Source organism: Pristiophorus japonicus, chromosome 1 (assembly GCF_044704955.1).
Source record: "Pristiophorus japonicus isolate sPriJap1 chromosome 1, sPriJap1.hap1, whole genome shotgun sequence".
In the NCBI taxonomy this organism is placed as follows: domain Eukaryota; kingdom Metazoa; phylum Chordata; class Chondrichthyes; family Pristiophoridae; genus Pristiophorus; species Pristiophorus japonicus.
The window spans coordinates 192,164,173-192,181,300 of NC_091977.1; the positions used below are offsets into that span (position 1 = coordinate 192,164,173).

Here is a 17,128-nt window from a genome sequence, read left to right on the forward strand (position 1 = left end):
TAAGATAATGGGACTAAAGGCAGATAAATCCACTGGACCTGATGGCTTGCATCCTAAGGTCTTGAGACGTAGCAACAGGGATAGTGGATGCATCGGTTGTAATTTACTAAAATTCCCTGGATTCTGGGGAGGTCCCAGCAGATTGAAAAACTGCAAATGTAATGCCCCTATTTAAAAAAGGAAGCAGACAAAAAGCAGGAAACTATAGACCAGTTAGCTGAACATCTGTGGTTGGGAAAATGTTGGAGTCCATTATTAAAGAAGCAGCAGCAGGACATAATTCAGTCAGGCAGAGTCAGCATGGATTTATGAAGGGAAATCATGTTTGACAAATTTGCTGGAATTCTTTGAGGATGGAACGAACAGGGTGGATAAAGGGGAACCAGTGGATCTGTGGAATCCTCTGCCCAAGGAAGCAGTTGAGGCTAGCTCATTGAATGTATTCAAATCACAGATAGATTTTTAACCAATAAGGGAATTAAGGGTTATGGGGAGCGGGCGGGTAAGTGCAGCTGAATCCATGGCCAGATCAGCCATGATCTTGTTGAATGGTGGAGCAGGCTCGAGGGGCTAGATGGCCTACTCCTGTTCCTAATCTTATGTGGTGTATTTGGACTTCCAGAAGGCATTTGACAAGGTGCCACATAAAAGGTTACTGCACAAGATAAAAGTTCACGGGGTTGGGGGTAATATATTAGCATGGAGAGAGGATTGGCTAACTAACAGAAAACAGAGAGTTGGGATAAATGGTTCATTCTTGGGTAACTAGTGGGGTGCCGCAGGATTCAGTGCTGGGACCCCAATTATTTACAATCCATATTAACGACTTGGATGAAGGAACAGAGTGTAATGTAGCCAAGTTTGCTGACGATACAAAAATGGGAGGACAAGCAATGTGAGAGGAGGACACAAAAAACCTGCAAAAGGACAGACAGGCTGTGAGTGGGCAACATTTTGGCAGATGGAGTATAATGTTGGAAAGCGTGAGGTTATGCACTTTGGCAGAATTAAAAAAAAATCAAAGAGCAAGTTATTATTTAAACAGAGAAAAATTACAAAGTGCTGCAGTGCAGTGGGACCTGGTGCATGAAACACAAAAGGTTAGTATGCAGGTACAGCAAGTGATCAAGAAGGCCAATGGAATCTTGGCCTTTATTGTAAAAGGGATGGAGTATAAAAGCAGGGAAGTCTTGCTACAGTTATACAGGGTATCAGTGAGGCCACACCTGGAATACTGCATACAGTTTCGGTTTCCATATTTACAAAAGGATGTACTTGCTTTGGAGGCAGTTCAGAGAAGGTTCACAAGGTTAATTCCGGAGATGAGGGGATTGACTTATGAGGAAAGATTGAGTAGGTTGGGCCTCTACTCATTGGAATTCAGAAGAATAAGAGGTGATCTTATTGAAACATAAAAGATAATGAGGGGGCTTGACAAGGTGGATGCAGAGAGGATGTTTCCACTCATAGGGGAGACGAGAACTAGGGGGTATGATCTTAGAATAAGGGGCCGCCCATTTAAAACAGAAATGAGGAGGAATTTCTTCTCTGAGAGGGTTGTAAATCTGTGAAACACTCTGCCTCAGAGGGCTGTGAAAGCTGGGACACTGAATAAATTTAAGACAGATAGACAGTTTCTTAACCGCTAAGAGAATAAAGAGGTTATGGGGAGCGGGCATGGAAGTGGACCAGAGTCCATGATCTGATCAGCCATGATCATATTAAATGGCGGAGCAGGCTTGAGGGGCCACATGGCTTGCTCCCATTTCTTATGTTCTTATTACACAGATACTAAAGGATCTTAGGAGTTATAAGGCATTTTATTAAGGGAGCGATATTTCAAATATAGTCAAATATACACACAATCAGGATAGACATACGATCGTGCCGAGTAGTTGTTATTAGTCCCAATCGGACAGACGGCTGGTGGTACGAACAGTGTGTGACCTGTGATCCAAAATCTTACACACCAAGCTGCAGAAGTAGAAATTAGCGCAGGTGACCAAAAGATTGGTCAAAGACTTAGGTTTTAAGGAGCGTCTTGAAGGAGGAAAGAGGGGTAGAGAGGTGGAGAGGTTTAGGCAGTGTGTTCCAGAGCTTGGAACCTGGGCAACAGAAGGCACGGCCACCAATGGTTGAGCGATTATAATCAGGGATGCTCAGGAGAGCAGAATTAGAGGAGCGTAGGCATCTCAGGGAATTGTGGGGCTGGAGGAGATTACAGAGATAGGGAGGGACGAGGCCATGGAGAGATTTGAAAAGGATGAGAATTTTGGAATCGAGGCGTTGCTTAACCGGAAGCCAATGTATCCCCAACGTGCTTCACAGGAGCATAATCAAAAATTGACACTGAGCCAAAGAAGGAGATCATAGACATTTACAGCATAGAAGGAGGCCATTTCGGCCCATTGTTTCCATGCCAGCCAACAAAGAGCTATCCAGCCGAATCCCACTTTCGTGCTCTTGGTCTGTAGCCATGTAGGTTACAGCACTTCAAGTGCCCTTTAAATGTGGCGAAGGTTTCTGCCTCTACCACCCTTTCAGGCAGCGAGTTCCAGATCCCCACTCTGGGTGAAGAAATTTCCCCTCAAAACCTCCTACCAATTACTTTAAATCTATGACCTCTGGTTCTTGACTCCTCTGCTAATGGAAATAGGTCCTTCCTATCCACTATCTAGCCCTCTCAATTTTATACACCTCAAGAAAGGACTCCCCTTAGCCTCCTCTGTTCCAATTAAAACAAACCCAGACTATCCAATCTTTCCTCATAGCTAAAATTCTCCAGTCCAGGCAACATCCTCGTAAATCTCCTCTGTACCCTCTCCAGTGCAATCACATCTTTTCTGCAATGTGGTGACCAGAACTGCATGCAGTACTCAAACTGTGGCCTAACTAGTGTTTTATACAGTTCAAGTATAACCTCCCTGCTCTTGTATTCTATACTTCGGCTAATAAAGGCAAGTATTCCGTATACCTTCTTAACCACCTTGTCTACCTGGCCTGCTACCTTCAGGGATCTGTGGACATGCACTCCAAGGTACTTTGTTCCTCTACACTTCTCAGTGTCCTGCCATTTAAGGTGTAATCCCTTCCCAAATGCATTACCTCACACTTCTCTGGATTGCCCACCTGACCAATTCATTGATATCTTCCTGCAGTCTGCAGCTTTCTTCTTCATTATCAACCATTTTAGTATCACCTGCAAACTTCTTAATCATACCCCACACATTCAAGTCTAAATCATTGATATATACCACAAAAAGCAAGGGATCTAGTACTGAGCCCTGCAGAACCCCACTGGATAAGCTTTCCAGTGACAAAAACACCCATCAACCATTACCCTTTGCTTCCTGCCTCTGAGCCAATTTTGGATCCAACTTGCCACTTTGCCCTGGATCCCATGGGCTATTACTTTCATGACCAGTCTGCCATATCAAAAGCTTTGCTAAAATCCATATACACTATATCAAACACACTACCCTCATTGAATTTTTTGATGAGGTAACAAGGAGGGTCAATCAAGTTAGACAGACACGACCTTCCCTTAACAAATCCAAGCTGACTGTCCTTGATTAATCTATAAGTATTTGGACAGGTAACCAAAAGTTGGTCAGCAGTAGGTTTTAAGGAGTCGTGGAGGCAGAGAGGTTTAGGATGGGAATTCTAGAGCTTAGGACCTAGGCATCGCTGACAATAGTGGGGCAAAGGAAGTCAGGGATGCACAAGTTGGATTGTTGGAGGAATATAAAGTTCGAGAGTGTTTTAGGGCTGGAGGCAGTTACAGAGATAGGAAGGCCATAATGGAATTTGGACACAAGGATGAGAATTTTAAATTGGAGGCATGCAGAATCAGGAGCCAATCAATCCCGAGTAGATCAATGGATCAGATAGATTGATAGATATGTTGATTGTATTTTTACGGAAAAGTGACCAATTAGCTGTCTTTTCATTGGAGACTGTGTGTGTCTTTTACCTTTGTGTACAAGTGATGAGACAAGTAGCATTTGTAATAACTTCTTGAAATTTCATAGTGCTTTTAAATGTAGAAAAACATGCCAAGGCACTTCACAGAAGTGCAACTGAAAACATAGATGTTTGGCCAAGAAGGATATAATAGGAAAGAAAAATACTGCAGATGCTGGGATCTGGAATAAAAACAGAAAATGCTGGAAATCTCAGCAGGTCAGGCAGCATCTGTACAGAGGAAGCACAGTTAACGTATGGGGTCAATGGCCCTTCGTCATAGAATACAATAGGGGCGGCAGAGTTCTGAATGAGCTGAACCTTCGAGGGTGGACGATGGTTAGGAGAGAATTCGAATAATCAAGTCTGGAGGTGACAATGCATGAGGGTTAGCCAACAGGTGAGAGGTGTAGTCGGTCTTGAGAGTACATGAGGTCGGAAGCTCAGCTCCAGGTCAAACAGGTTTAATGCTTATTTCTTCTCAAAAAGCCTCACACTGCTGGGGAAGGGTGAAAGAGGAAGATGGTGGCAGAAAGCAATCCAAACATGATTTCTTGCTCCACTTGAAGTACTTCCCTACAATCATGTTCTGCTTTCAACCTTCTAAAATCCTTTGAATTTACCTCTTTTCTATTCTGATTCTCTTGTTTATTGCAATATTCAGATGTCTCTTCCATTAGTCAATAAGCACAAATTACATTCCTGTGGTCTCAGCTCTGCAGAGGTTCATCAGGTTCTCTATTTGTGCACGGTGAACCTTGTTCTCAAAACAGATGCAATGCAGGTAATTTGGAGCTTCTTTTCGGGGGGTAAACTTTCCAAGCTTGATGGTTAATATTTATCTATCTATAGAGAACTTGAAAGACAGGATAGTTAACATCCTTCCAAGACAGCTCTTTACCCCTGACAGGCCAAAATACAAAACAACAAAACTGGGCGTTATTCAGTCTGCTTCTTTATATATTTGAGAACAGAAATAATCCATTAGATACCCTATGTGAGGGCACGAAGTTTGACGAGGTCACTGTAGAAAAACAGCCCTTATATTTAAAAGGCTGTGCAATTTACATCCCGCATGACAATTGCAAATCTCACTCCTAACAATTTGCCTACCTTACATCACTGACCTGGTGTTTTTTCTGGTCAAACTCAGTGCCTTATGCAGAAACAACAGCTGACCGCTGTATAAGTCACGACAACTGGATTTTTTTCTGCAACAAAAGCAACCTTGTATTTTTAAAACAAACGGAGGGGAGAGCAGGGAGCATCATGGTGTTTGGCTGGTCACTACATTGAAACACCTGTAAACTTTTTGGCGTGGAAGCAAGTCATCCTCGACTCGAGGGACTGCCTATGATGATGATGATGATGATTCTCAGTGAGTAAATATCAGAACTGCACTGGAGTGGAACAGCGGGAGAGCACTGCAGATCCAACAGACACATTGTAACGAAGCCCAGTCAGCTGGCACTCGGTTTCCCCTGTGGAAGTTAAAGACAGTAAAGAGGACTGAAGCCCTGCCCTGCCCCGTCACACCAACAACACGCCAGGTGCGGGTGCGCAGCCGCTCAAAGTGGAACAGGAAACTTTCTCAAATCACTTGTGAACTTTGAGGAACAAAGACAATTAAAAGTTTCAGCAGTTAATGACAGACACTGGGTCAGAGCGAGAGCGAGAGCTCCAGCTCTCTCTCTCTCTCTCTCTCTCCCACCGGCCGCCCGTTCCCCTCCTCCTTCAATCACTGGAGACCGGCTCGCGTTCACCCCGCTCCCGATCCCGATCGCTCGCTCCTCACCTGTCGGATCCAGGAAATTTTCCTCCTCTTCCCCGGAAAATGGCGAAAATACCGAATGCCCGGTCACGTGACCGGCTCCCGGGGAGAGTGACGTCACGCCCCACCTCCAGGAGCCTTCCAACTTGCCAGGAGTGGGAAACCTCATCAGCTGGGGCAGCCCGTCCAATATCTTGCAATTTTCTCTTTAAGCTCCAGAATCTTTGCAAAGTTAGCAAATTTTAAGTGACTCATCACATTACTTTTTTTTAATCCTCTTCACCAATCGGGAGTTTGGAGTCAGGTTGTTTCTGCAACAAACTGGAATAAGCTAATTCCAAATACTGCCTAAATTCTGTCCTTAGGCAGACGGTTTAGTTCATATTGCACTTGCGTGTTATATCTGCAAAGACTTTGCAATTATGTTTTTTTTTCATCATAAATTCTCCAGCAGACACTGATGGATGCTGGAGTTTAGTTATACCAGGACTTTCAACTATGATTTTTAGATGTGAGCCTCTTATCCCTCACCTGAAATTCCAATTACACTTTGAGGCAGGGCCAGTGCTCTCTACGCGTGAATCCTCCCCTTATTTATTGGGGACTTGGCCTGGAGGGTGGTGCACGGAGCAGTCCCGTGCAATAATTTTTTAAGTCGGTTCAGGGGCTCCCAGGCCGTCTGCAATTTCTGTGGTCTGAAGGAGTCCTTGTTCCATGTTTTTATGGAATGTGCGAGGTTGCAGCCCCTGTTCCACTATTTAAAGGGGCTGTTCCTCAAATTCTGGTTGCACATCAGTCCCACACTCCTGATCTTTGGGCATCCTGTGCGGAGGGAGCAGGTAGGTCCAAGAGCCTACTCATAGGACTGCTCCTGGGCACGGCTAAGGGGGCCATCAGCTGGTCCAGGCAGCGAGCGGTCGAGGGGGTTGTTCAGCCCAACTGCCTGCCTCTCTTCCACGCATACATCCGAGCCAGGGTGTCCCTGGAGATGGAGCACGCGGTGTCCACCAGTACGCTCGCAGCCTTCCACGAGAGGTGGGCGCCAGAGGGACTGGAGTGCATCATCACCCCCGGCAACCAAATTTTAATTTGATTTTATATGTTTTAAAGTTTAATTTGTTTTATTGTGCCGGATTTTAGTGTCCCCTCCCTGTTAGCCAGGGAGCACTTGGATGATTTGTGGTTTTAGTGCCCATAAAAAAAACGCAAAACCCCTCCCCCCACCCAAAAAAATAAAAAAAAAACAAAAAAGGGCACTTGAAAACTGTTTGGAGTGTCACCCCTCCTTTTAATCAGGGGGCACTTGATTTAATTGATTTTGTTTTTTGCAACAAAAGAGTTATAGCCAGGGCCAGTGCACTCTACACGTGAGTCCTCCCCTTATTTATTGGGGACTTGGCCTGGAAGGTGGTGCGCAGAGCAGTCCCGTGCAATAAATTTTTAAGTCGGTTCACGGGCTCCCAGGCTGCCTACAATTTCTGCAGTCTGGAGGAGTCCTTGTTCCATGTTTTTATGGAATGTGTGAGGTTGCAGCCCCTGTTCCACTATTTAAAGGGGCTGCTCCTCAAATTCTGGTTGCACTTCAGTCCCACACTCCTGATCTTTGGGCACTCTGTGCAGAGGGGAGTGAGTAGGTCCAAGGGCCTCCTCATAGGACTGCTCCTGGGCACGGCCAAGGGGGCCATCAGCCGGTCCAGACAGCGGGCAGTCGAGGGGATCATTCAGCCCGACTGCCTGCCTCTCTACCGCAGTTACATCCGAGCCAGGGTGTCCCTGGAGATGGAGCACGCGGTGTCCACCGGAACGCTCACGGCCTTTCAAGAGAGGTGGGCGCTGGAGGGACTGGAGTGCATCATCACCCCCGGCAACCAAATTTTAATTTGATTTGAATGTCTAAAGTTTAATTTGTTTATTGTGCCGGTTTTAGTTTCCCCCACCCCACTTTTAGACAGGGGGCACTTGTATAATTTGTGTTTTTACTGCCCTAAAAAAAAAGGGGCACTTGAAAAGTTTTTTGAGTGTACCCGCTTTAATCAGGGGGCACTTGATTATTAGTTTAAAACTAAAATAGTTGTAGCCAGGGCCAGTGCTCCCTATGTGGGAGTCCCCCCTTTATTTACTGGGGACTTGGCCTGGAGGGTGTTGCACGAGGCAGTCCCGTGCAATCGGTTTTTAAGTCGGTTTACGGACTCCCAGGCCGCCTGCAATTTCTGCGGTCTGGAAGAGTCTGTGTTTCATGTATATGTTGAATGTGTGAAGTTGCAGCCCCTCTTCCAAAATTTGAAGAGGCTGCTCCTCAAATTCTGGCTGCATTTCAGTCCCACGCTCCTGATCTTTGGGCATCCTGTGCACAGGGGAGCATCATCACCCCAGCAACCAAATTTTAATTTCATCCATTTAATTTGTCGGTTTTAATGCCCCCTTTAATAAGGGACACTTGATTTATAGGTTCTGTTGTGTATCTGTAAAGCATGCACTCCCATGGTCAGTCACCAAGGAGCGCATCCCCTGAAGTCCCAAGGGATCCCAGCATCCCTTGGGAGCACTGTATATAAGCTGGCCCCTAAGGCCTGTTCCTCACTCTGGAGTGTCTTAATAAAGACTGAGGTCACTGTTACTTTAACCTCCCTGTGTGCAGTCTCATCTGTGTTAGGAACACAATAACTGGCGACAAGTATATGAATCCAACGCAAAGATGCAGCAAACTGTGGGCATCCTGAAGATGTTCTTGGAGGGTGAGGACTGGGAAGCCTATGTCGAACGGCTAGACCAGTACTTTGCAGCCAACGAGCTGGATGGAGAAGGAAGCACTGCAAAAAGGAGAGCGGTCCTCCTCACGTTCTGCGGGGCACCGACCTACAGCCTCATGAAGAATCTTCTGGCCCCAGTGAAACCCACAGATAAGTCATATGAGGAGCTGTGTACACTGGTTCGGGAGCATCTTAACCCGAGGGAGAGCGTGCTGATGGCGAGGTATCGGTTCTACACGTGCCAGCGATCTGAAGGTCAGGAAGTAGCGAGTTACATCGCCGAGCTAAGGCGACTTGCAGGACAATGTGAGTTTGATGGCTACCTGGAGCAGATGCTCTGAGACTTTTTTGTACTGGGCATTGGCCACGAGACCATCCTACGAACACTTTTGACTGTAGAAACACCGACCCTCAGTAAAGCCATTGCGATAGCACAGGCGTTTATGTCCACCAGTGATAACACCAAACAAATCTCTCAGCACACAAGTGCTAGCAATGTTCATAAATTAACTGGAACTGTGTATGCGAGCAGAAATGTACAGGGCAGAAACCACGAGTCTGCAACTGCCAGCAGACCTCAGGTGACCCAGATGACTCAGAGTCCGCAACAAAAGATGAATGCAAGGCAATTCACACCTTGTTGGCGTTGTGGAGGCTTCCATTCAGCCTATTCATGCCGCTTCAAAGGGTATGTTTGCAAGAGCTGTGGAACAATGAGGCACCTCCAACGAGCTTGCAGACGAGCTGCAAGCTCTGCAAAACCTGCTAACTACCACGTGGCAGAAGAAGATCGGTCGGTCCATGGTGGACCAAAGCAATTTCGAGCCTCAGAGAGAGGAGGCAGATGCTGAAGTACACAGGGTGCACACATTTTCGACGAAATGTCCACCTATAATGCTAAATGTAAAATTGAATGGCTTACCCGTAGCCATGGAACTGGACACTGGCGCTAGCCAATCCACCATGAGTAAAAAGATGTTTGACAGACTGGAGCAACAAGGCACTCAGACCAGCGCTGAGCCCTATCCACACGAAACTGAGAACGTACATCAAAGAGCTCATCACTGTCCTGGGCAGCGCCATGGTCAAGGTCACCTACGAGGGCATGGTGCACGAACTGCCACTCTGGATTGTCCTGGGCGATGGCCCCACACTGCTTGGAAGGAGCTGGTTGGACAAAATCCGCTGGAACTGGGATGACATCATAGAAACATAGAAAATAGGTGCAGGAGTAGGCCATTCGGCCCTTGAAGCCTGCACCGCCATTCAATGAGTTCATGGCTGAACATGCAACTTCAGTACTCCATTCCTGCTTTCTCGCCATACCCCTTAATCCCCCTAGTCGTAAGGACTACATCTAACTCCTTTTTGAATATATTTAGTGAATTGGCCTCAACAACTTTCTGTGGTAGAGAATTCCACAGGTTCACCACTCTCTGGGTGAAGAAGTTTCTCCTCATCTCGGTCCTAAATGGCTTACCCCTTATCCTTAAACTGTGACCCCTGGTTCTGGACTTCCCCAACATTGGGAACATTCTTCCTGCATCTAACCTGTCTAAACCCGTCAGAATTTTAAATGTTTCTATGAGATCCCCTCTCATTCTTCTGAACTCCAGTGAATACAAGCCCAGTTGATCCAGTCTTTCTTGATATGTCAGTCCCGCCATCCCGGGAATCAATCTGGTGAACCTTCCCTGCACTCCCTCAATAGCAAGAATGTCCTTTCTCAAGTTAGGAGACCAAAACTGTACACAATACTCCAGGTGTGGCCTCACCAAATAACAATAAACTAACAATCTGACGGTCTGCTTGTGTTAAGAGTCTTACCTTGAATTGGTGTCTTCGACACTGTTCATTTACAACAGATGTCCGTTTAGAATTCGGTCAGCTGCAGCGATCTTCCAGAGAAACATGGAGAGCCTACTCAAGTCGGTACCACGCACGGTGGTTTTTCAGGATGACATATTGGTCACGGGTCAGGACACCGTCGAGCACCTACAAAACCTGGAGGAGGTCCTCCAGTGACTGGATCGTGTAGGGCTGCGGCTGAAGAGGTCGAAATGCGTCTTCATGGCAACAGAAGTGGAGTTTTTGAGGAGAAAGATCGCGGCGGATGACATTCGGCCCACAGACGCCAAGACAGAGGCTATCAGGAACGTGCCCAGGCCACAGAACGTCATGGAGCTGCGGTCGTTCCTGAGACTCCTCAACTATTTTGGTAACTTCCTACCAGGGGTAAGCACCCTCTTAGAGTCCCTACATGTGTTATTGCATAAAGGTGAGAACTGGGTATGGGGAAAAAAACAAGTAATTGCTTTTGAGAAAGCCAGAAACATTTTATGCTCCACCAAGCTGCTTGTATTGTATAACCCGTGTAAAAGACTTATGCTAGCATGTGATGCGTCGTCGTATGGAGTCGGGTGTGTATTACAACAAGCCAACGTTGCGGGGAAGTTGCAACCTGTCGCCTCTGCCTCCAAGAGCTTGTCTAAGGCCGAGAGGGCCTACAGCATGATTGAGAAAGAGGCATTAGCGTGTGTGTTCGGGGTAAAGAAAATGCATCAGTACCTGTTTGGCCTCAAATTTGAGCTGGAAACCGATCACAAGCCCCTCATATCCCTGTTCGCTGAAAACAAGGGGATAAATACTAATGCCTCAGCCTGCATACAAAGGTAGGCACTCGCGCTATCAGCGTATAACTATACCATCCGCCAGAGGCCAGGCACCAAGAACTGTGCGGATGCTCTCAGTCGGCTACCATTGCCCACTACAGGGGTGGAAATGGCGCAGCCTGCAAACTTGTTGATGGTGGCGCAGCCCGCAGACTTGTTGATGGTCGTGGAAGCATTTGAAAATGATAAATCACCTGTCACGGCCCACCAGATTAGGACTTGGACCAGCCAAGATCCTCTGCTGTCCCTGGTAAAGAACTGTATACTGCATGGGAGCTGGCCTAGCACTCCTGTTGAAATGCAAGAGCGAATCAAGCCGTTGCAGCGGCGAAAGGACGAGCTGTCCATTCAGGCAGACTGCCTGTTGTGGGGTAACCGCGTAGTGCTACCCAAAAAGGGCAGGGAGATGTTCATCTTGGATCTCCACAGCACACACCCGGATATAGTAATGATGAAAGCGATAGCCAGATCCCACGTATGGTGGCCCAGTATCGACTCTGACTTAAAGTCCTGTGTACGGCAATGCCACGTATGTGCTCAGTTGAGCAACGCACCCAGAGAGGCACCACTAAGTTTGTGGTCCTGGCCCCCCAGACCATGGTTGAGGATCCATGTCGACTATGCGGGCCCGTTTCTCGGTAAATTGTTCCTGTGGTGGTGGATGCTTTTTCAAAATGGATTGAATGTGAAATAATGTGGGGAAGCACCGCCAACGCCACCATTGCCACCCACGGCCTGTCTGACATAATGGTCAGTTGACAACGGGCCATGTTTCACCAGTGCCGAATTTAAAGAATTCATGACCCGCAATGGGATCAAACATGTCACCTCGGTCCCGTTTAAGCCAGCCACCAATGGGCAGGCAGAGCGGGCAGTACAAACAATCAAACAGAGGCTTAAACGAGTCACAGAAGGCTCACTCTAAACCCGCCAGTCCCGAGTACTGCTCAGCTACCGCACGAGACCCCACTTGCTCACAGGGGTGCCCCCGGCTGAGCTACTCATGAAAAGGACACTTAAAACCAGACTCTCGCTGGTTCACCCCAGCCTGCATGATCAGGTAGAGAGCAGGCAGCAGCAACAAAAGGTAAACGATGGTCGCGCCACTGTGTCACGGGAAATTGATCTGAATGACCCTGTGTATGTGCTAAACTATGGACATGGTCCCAAGTGGATCATGGGCACGGTGATAGCTAAAGAAGGGAGTAGGGTGTTTGTAGTCAAACTAGACAATGGACAAATTTGCAGAAAGCACCTGGACCAAACGAGGCTGCGGTTCAGACTGCCCTGAACAACCCACAGCAGACACCACCTTTTTCGAGCCCACAACACACACCCAAAGGATCAACGACACCACCCCGGACCAGGAAATTGAACCGATCACGCCCAACAGCCCAGCAAGGCCAGGCTCACCCAGCAGCCCTGCAGGGCCAACAACATGCCAGCCCAGCGAGGGCATAGCCAACACACCAGAACAGACATTTGTACCGAGGCAGTCCATCAGGGAAAGAAAGGCTCCCGACCGCCTCACCTTGTAAATAGTTTTCACTTTGACTTTGCGGGGGGGGGGGGGGGGCGGAGTGATGTTGTGTATCTGTAAAGCATGCACTCTCATGTTTCGCCACCAGGGAGGGCATCCCCTAAAGTCCCAAGGGATTCCAGCATCCCTTGGGAGCACTGTATATAAGCCGGCCCCTAAGGCCTGTTCCTCACTCTGGAGTGTCTTAATAAAGACTGAGGTCACTGTTACTTTAACCTCTCTGTGTGCAGTCTCATCTGTGTTAGGAACACAATAGGTTCAATTAAAATGGTTGTAGACCTGTTGATTGTGCCCTTAAAAAAGGGGCACTTGATTTAAAATTTTTACAAAAAATAGTTGTAGCCAGGGCCAGTGCTCTCTATGCGGGAGTCCTCCCTTTATTTATTGGGGACTTGGCCTGGAGGGCGTTGCACGGGACAGTCCTGTGCAAGAGGTTTTTAATTAGGTTCATGGACTCCGAAGCCGCCTGTAATTTCCACGGTCTGGAGGAGTCCGTGTTGCATGCGTACACTGAATGTGTCAGGCTGCAGCCCCTCTTCAATTATTTAAAGGGGCCGCTCCTTAAATTTTAGCTGCACGTCAGTCCCACACTCCTGATCTTTGGGCACGCTGTGCAGAAGCGAGCAGGCAGGTCGGAAGGCTTCCTCATAGGGTTGCTCCTAGGCCTGGCCAAGGTGGCCATTAACCAGTCCAGGCAGCAGGCGGTTGAGGGGGTCGTTCAGCCTGTCTCCCTTTCGCGGTTACGTGCGAGCCAGGCTGTTCCTGGAGATGGAACACGCAATGTCCACATGTACGCTTGCGGCCTTCCACGTGAGGTGGGCACCAGAGGGACTGGAATGCATCATTTCAACCCGGAACAACATTTTAATTTGATTTGATTTGACAAAGGTTCTCTTTTATGTTTAATTGTTAATTTGTGGTTTTTGGTGCCCTCAAAAAAAAAGGGGGGCACTTGAATTGAAAGTTTCTACCAAAATAGTTGTAGCCATGGTCACCAACTAATGTTCCGAGGTAGTTTCTCGCCCCTCAGTCCTGGAGCAGGAATTGTGGCCCAACCCCTCGCTCGAGGAACAGAGTACAAGCACCCTCACACCACCCCTGCTGAGATCAGATAACATGCATCAAATATTGAACCTGCGATCTGCAGCAACATGGACCGTGTATTTATTCCAATTTCGATTCACACCAGGCAGCACATTTACCCAGAGGCATCAGGGAGTTTGCAATGCAGCTTTTACTTAAAAGTTTGAAATGTGCCAGTAATCTTATATAAATCATATTTTCATTTTTAAGCAAAGTAATGTTTTCTAACATGCTTTACCAGATGATTGTTTTTTTAATAATGCACCAACTATAAGAAAAATTAAACATTGCAAAAAGAAACATAGAAACATAAAAAACAGGTGCTGGAGTAGTCTATTTGGCCCTTTGAGGCGAAACCACCATTCAATAAGATCATGGCTGATCATTCACCTCAGTACCCTTTTCCTGCTTTCTCTCCATGCCCCTTGATCCCTTTAACCGTAAGGGCCTTATCTAACTCCCTCTGAATATATCCAATGAACTGGCATCAACAACTCTCTGCGGCAGGGAATTCCACAGGTTAACAACTCTCTGAGGGAAGAAGTTTCTCCTCATCTCAGTCCTAAATGACCTACCCCTTATCTTAAGACTGTGTCCCCTGGTTCTGGACTTCCCCAACATCGGGAACAATCTTCCCGCATCTAACCTGTCCCGTCCCGTCAGAATCTTATACGTTTCTATGAGATCCCCTCTCATCCTTCTAAACTCCAGTGTATAAAGGCCCAGTTGATCCAGTCTCTCCTCATATGTCAGTCCAGCCATCCTGGGAATCAGTCTGGTGAACCTTCGCTGCACTCCCTCAATAGCAAGAACGTCCTTCCTCAGATTAGGAGAGCAAAACTGAACACAATATTCCAGGTGAGGCCTCACCAAGGCCCTGTACAACTGCAGTAAGACCTCCCTGCTCCTAAACTCAAATCCCCTAGCTATGAAGGCCAACATACCATTTGCCGCCTTCACCGCCTGCTGTACCTGCATGCCAACTTTCAATGACTGATGTACCATGACACCCAGGTCTCGTTGCACCTCCCCTTTTCCTAATCTGCCGCCATTCAGATAATATTCTGCCTTCGTGTTTTTGCCACCAAAGTGGATAACCTCACATTTATCCACATTATACTGCATCTGCCATTCATTTGCCCACTCACCTAACCTGTCCAAATCACCCTGCAGCCTCTTCGCAACCCCCTCACAGCTCACCGCCACCCAGTTTAGTGTCATCTGCAAACTTGGAGATAACACACTCAATTCCTTTATCCAAATCATTAATGTATATTGTAAAGAGCTGGAGTCCCAGCACTGAGCCCTGCGGCACTCCACTAGTCACTGCCTCACATTCCGAAAAGGACCCGTTTATCCCGACTCTCTGCTTCCTGTCTGCCAACCAGTTCTCTATCCACACCAGTACATTACCTCCAATACCATGTGCTTTGATTTTGCACATCAATCTCTTATGTGGGACCTTGTCAAAAGCCTTTTGAAAGTCGAAATACACCACATCCACTGGTTCTTTGTCCTCTCTGCTAGTTACATCCTCAAAAAATTCCAGAAGATTCGTCAAGCATGATTTCCCTTTCATAAATCCATGCTGACTTGGACCGATCCTGTCACTGCTTTCCAAATGCGCTGCTATTTCATCCTTAATGATTGATTCCAACATTTTCCCCACTACTGATGTCAGGCTAACTGGTCTATAATTACCCGTTTTCTCTCTCCCTCCTTTTTAAAAAAATGGTGTTACATTAGCTACCCTCCAGTCCATAGGAACTGATCCAGAGTCGACAGACTGTTGAAAAATGATCACCAATGCATCTACTATTTCTAGGGCCACTTCCTTAAGTACTCTGGGATACAGACAATCAGGCCCCGGGGTTTATCGGCCTTCAATCCCATCAATTTCCCCAACACAATTTCCCCCCAATGATATCCTTCAGTTCCTCCTTCTCACTAGACCCTCGGTCCCCTAATACATCCGGAAGATTATTTGTGTCTTCCTTCGTGAAGACAGAACCAAAGTATTTGTTCAATTGGTCTGCCATTTCTTTGTTCCCCATTATAAATTCACCTGAGTCCAACTGCAAGGGACCTACGTTTGTCTTCACTAATCTTTTTCTCTTCACATATCTATATAAGCTTTTGCAGTCAGTTTTTATGTTCCCGGCAAGCTTCCTTTCGTACTCTATTTCCCCCCTACTAATTAAACCCTTTGTCCTCCTCTGCTGAATTCTAAATTTCTCCCAGTCCTCAGGTTTGCTGTTTTTTCTGGCCATATTTATATGCCTCTTCCTTGGATCTAATACTATCCTTAATTTCCCTTGCTAGCCACGGTTGAGCCACCTTCCCTGTTTTATTTTTACTCCAGACAGGGATGTACAATTGTTGAAGTTCATCCATGTGATCTATAAATGTTTGCCATTGCCTATCCACCGTCAACCCTTTAAGTATAATTCGCCAATCTATCCTAGCCAATTCACGCCTCATGCCGTCGAAGTTAGCTTTCCTTAAGTTCAGGACCCTAGTTTCTGAATTAACTGTGTCATTATCCATCTTAATAAAGAATTCTACCATATTATGGTCACTCTTCCCCAAGGGGCCTCGCACAAAAAGATTGCGAATTAGTTCCTTCTCATTACACATCACCCAGTCTCGGATGGTCAGCTCTCTAGTTTGTTCCTCGACATATTGGTCAAGAAAACCATCCCTAATACAGTCTAGGAAATCCTCCTCCACCGCATTGTTACCAGTTTGGTTAGCCCAATCTATATGTAAATTAAAGTCGCCCATGATAACTGTACCTTTATTACACATATCACTTATTTCTTGTTTGATGCTGTCCCCAACCTCATTACTACTGTTTGGTGTTCTGTACACAACTCCCACCAGCATTTTCTGCCCTTTGATATTCCATAGCTCCACCCATATCGATTCCACATCATCCAAGCCAATGTCCTTCCTTGCTATTGCATTAATTTCCTCTTTAACCAGCAACGCCACCCTGCCTCCTTTTCCTTTCTGTATGTTGAATACCCCTGGATGTTGAGTTCCCAGCCTTGGTCACCCTGGAGCCATGTCTCTGTGATGCCAATTACATCATATCCATTAACTGCTATCTGCACAGTTAATTCGTCCACCTTATTCCGAATACTCCTCGCATTGAGGCACAGAGCCTTCAGGCTTGTCTTTTTAACACACTTTGTCCCTTTAAAATTTTGCTGTAATGTGGCCCTTTTTGTTTTTTGCCTTGGGTTTCTCTGCCCTCCACTTTTACTATTCTCCTTTCTATCTTTTGCCTGTCTCCCTTTTATTTCCCTCTGCCTCCCTGCATAGGTTCCCATCCCCCTGCCATATT

The 17,128-nt window shown here is 46.7% G+C and overlaps 1 protein-coding gene across 1 annotated transcript in view; it reads right to left on the reverse strand.

Annotated features, from left to right (window-relative positions):
• The window catches only part of ccdc125 (coiled-coil domain containing 125), a 57,789-nt gene extending 51,976 nt beyond the window's left edge, over positions 1–5,813 (reverse strand). Inside the window, exon 1 of the mRNA XM_070885818.1 lies at positions 5,759–5,813. The gene's annotated coding sequence lies outside the window, so the exon portion shown is untranslated. The remainder of the gene's footprint in view (positions 1–5,758) is intronic.
• Positions 5,814–17,128: the final 11,315 nt, after the last annotated feature.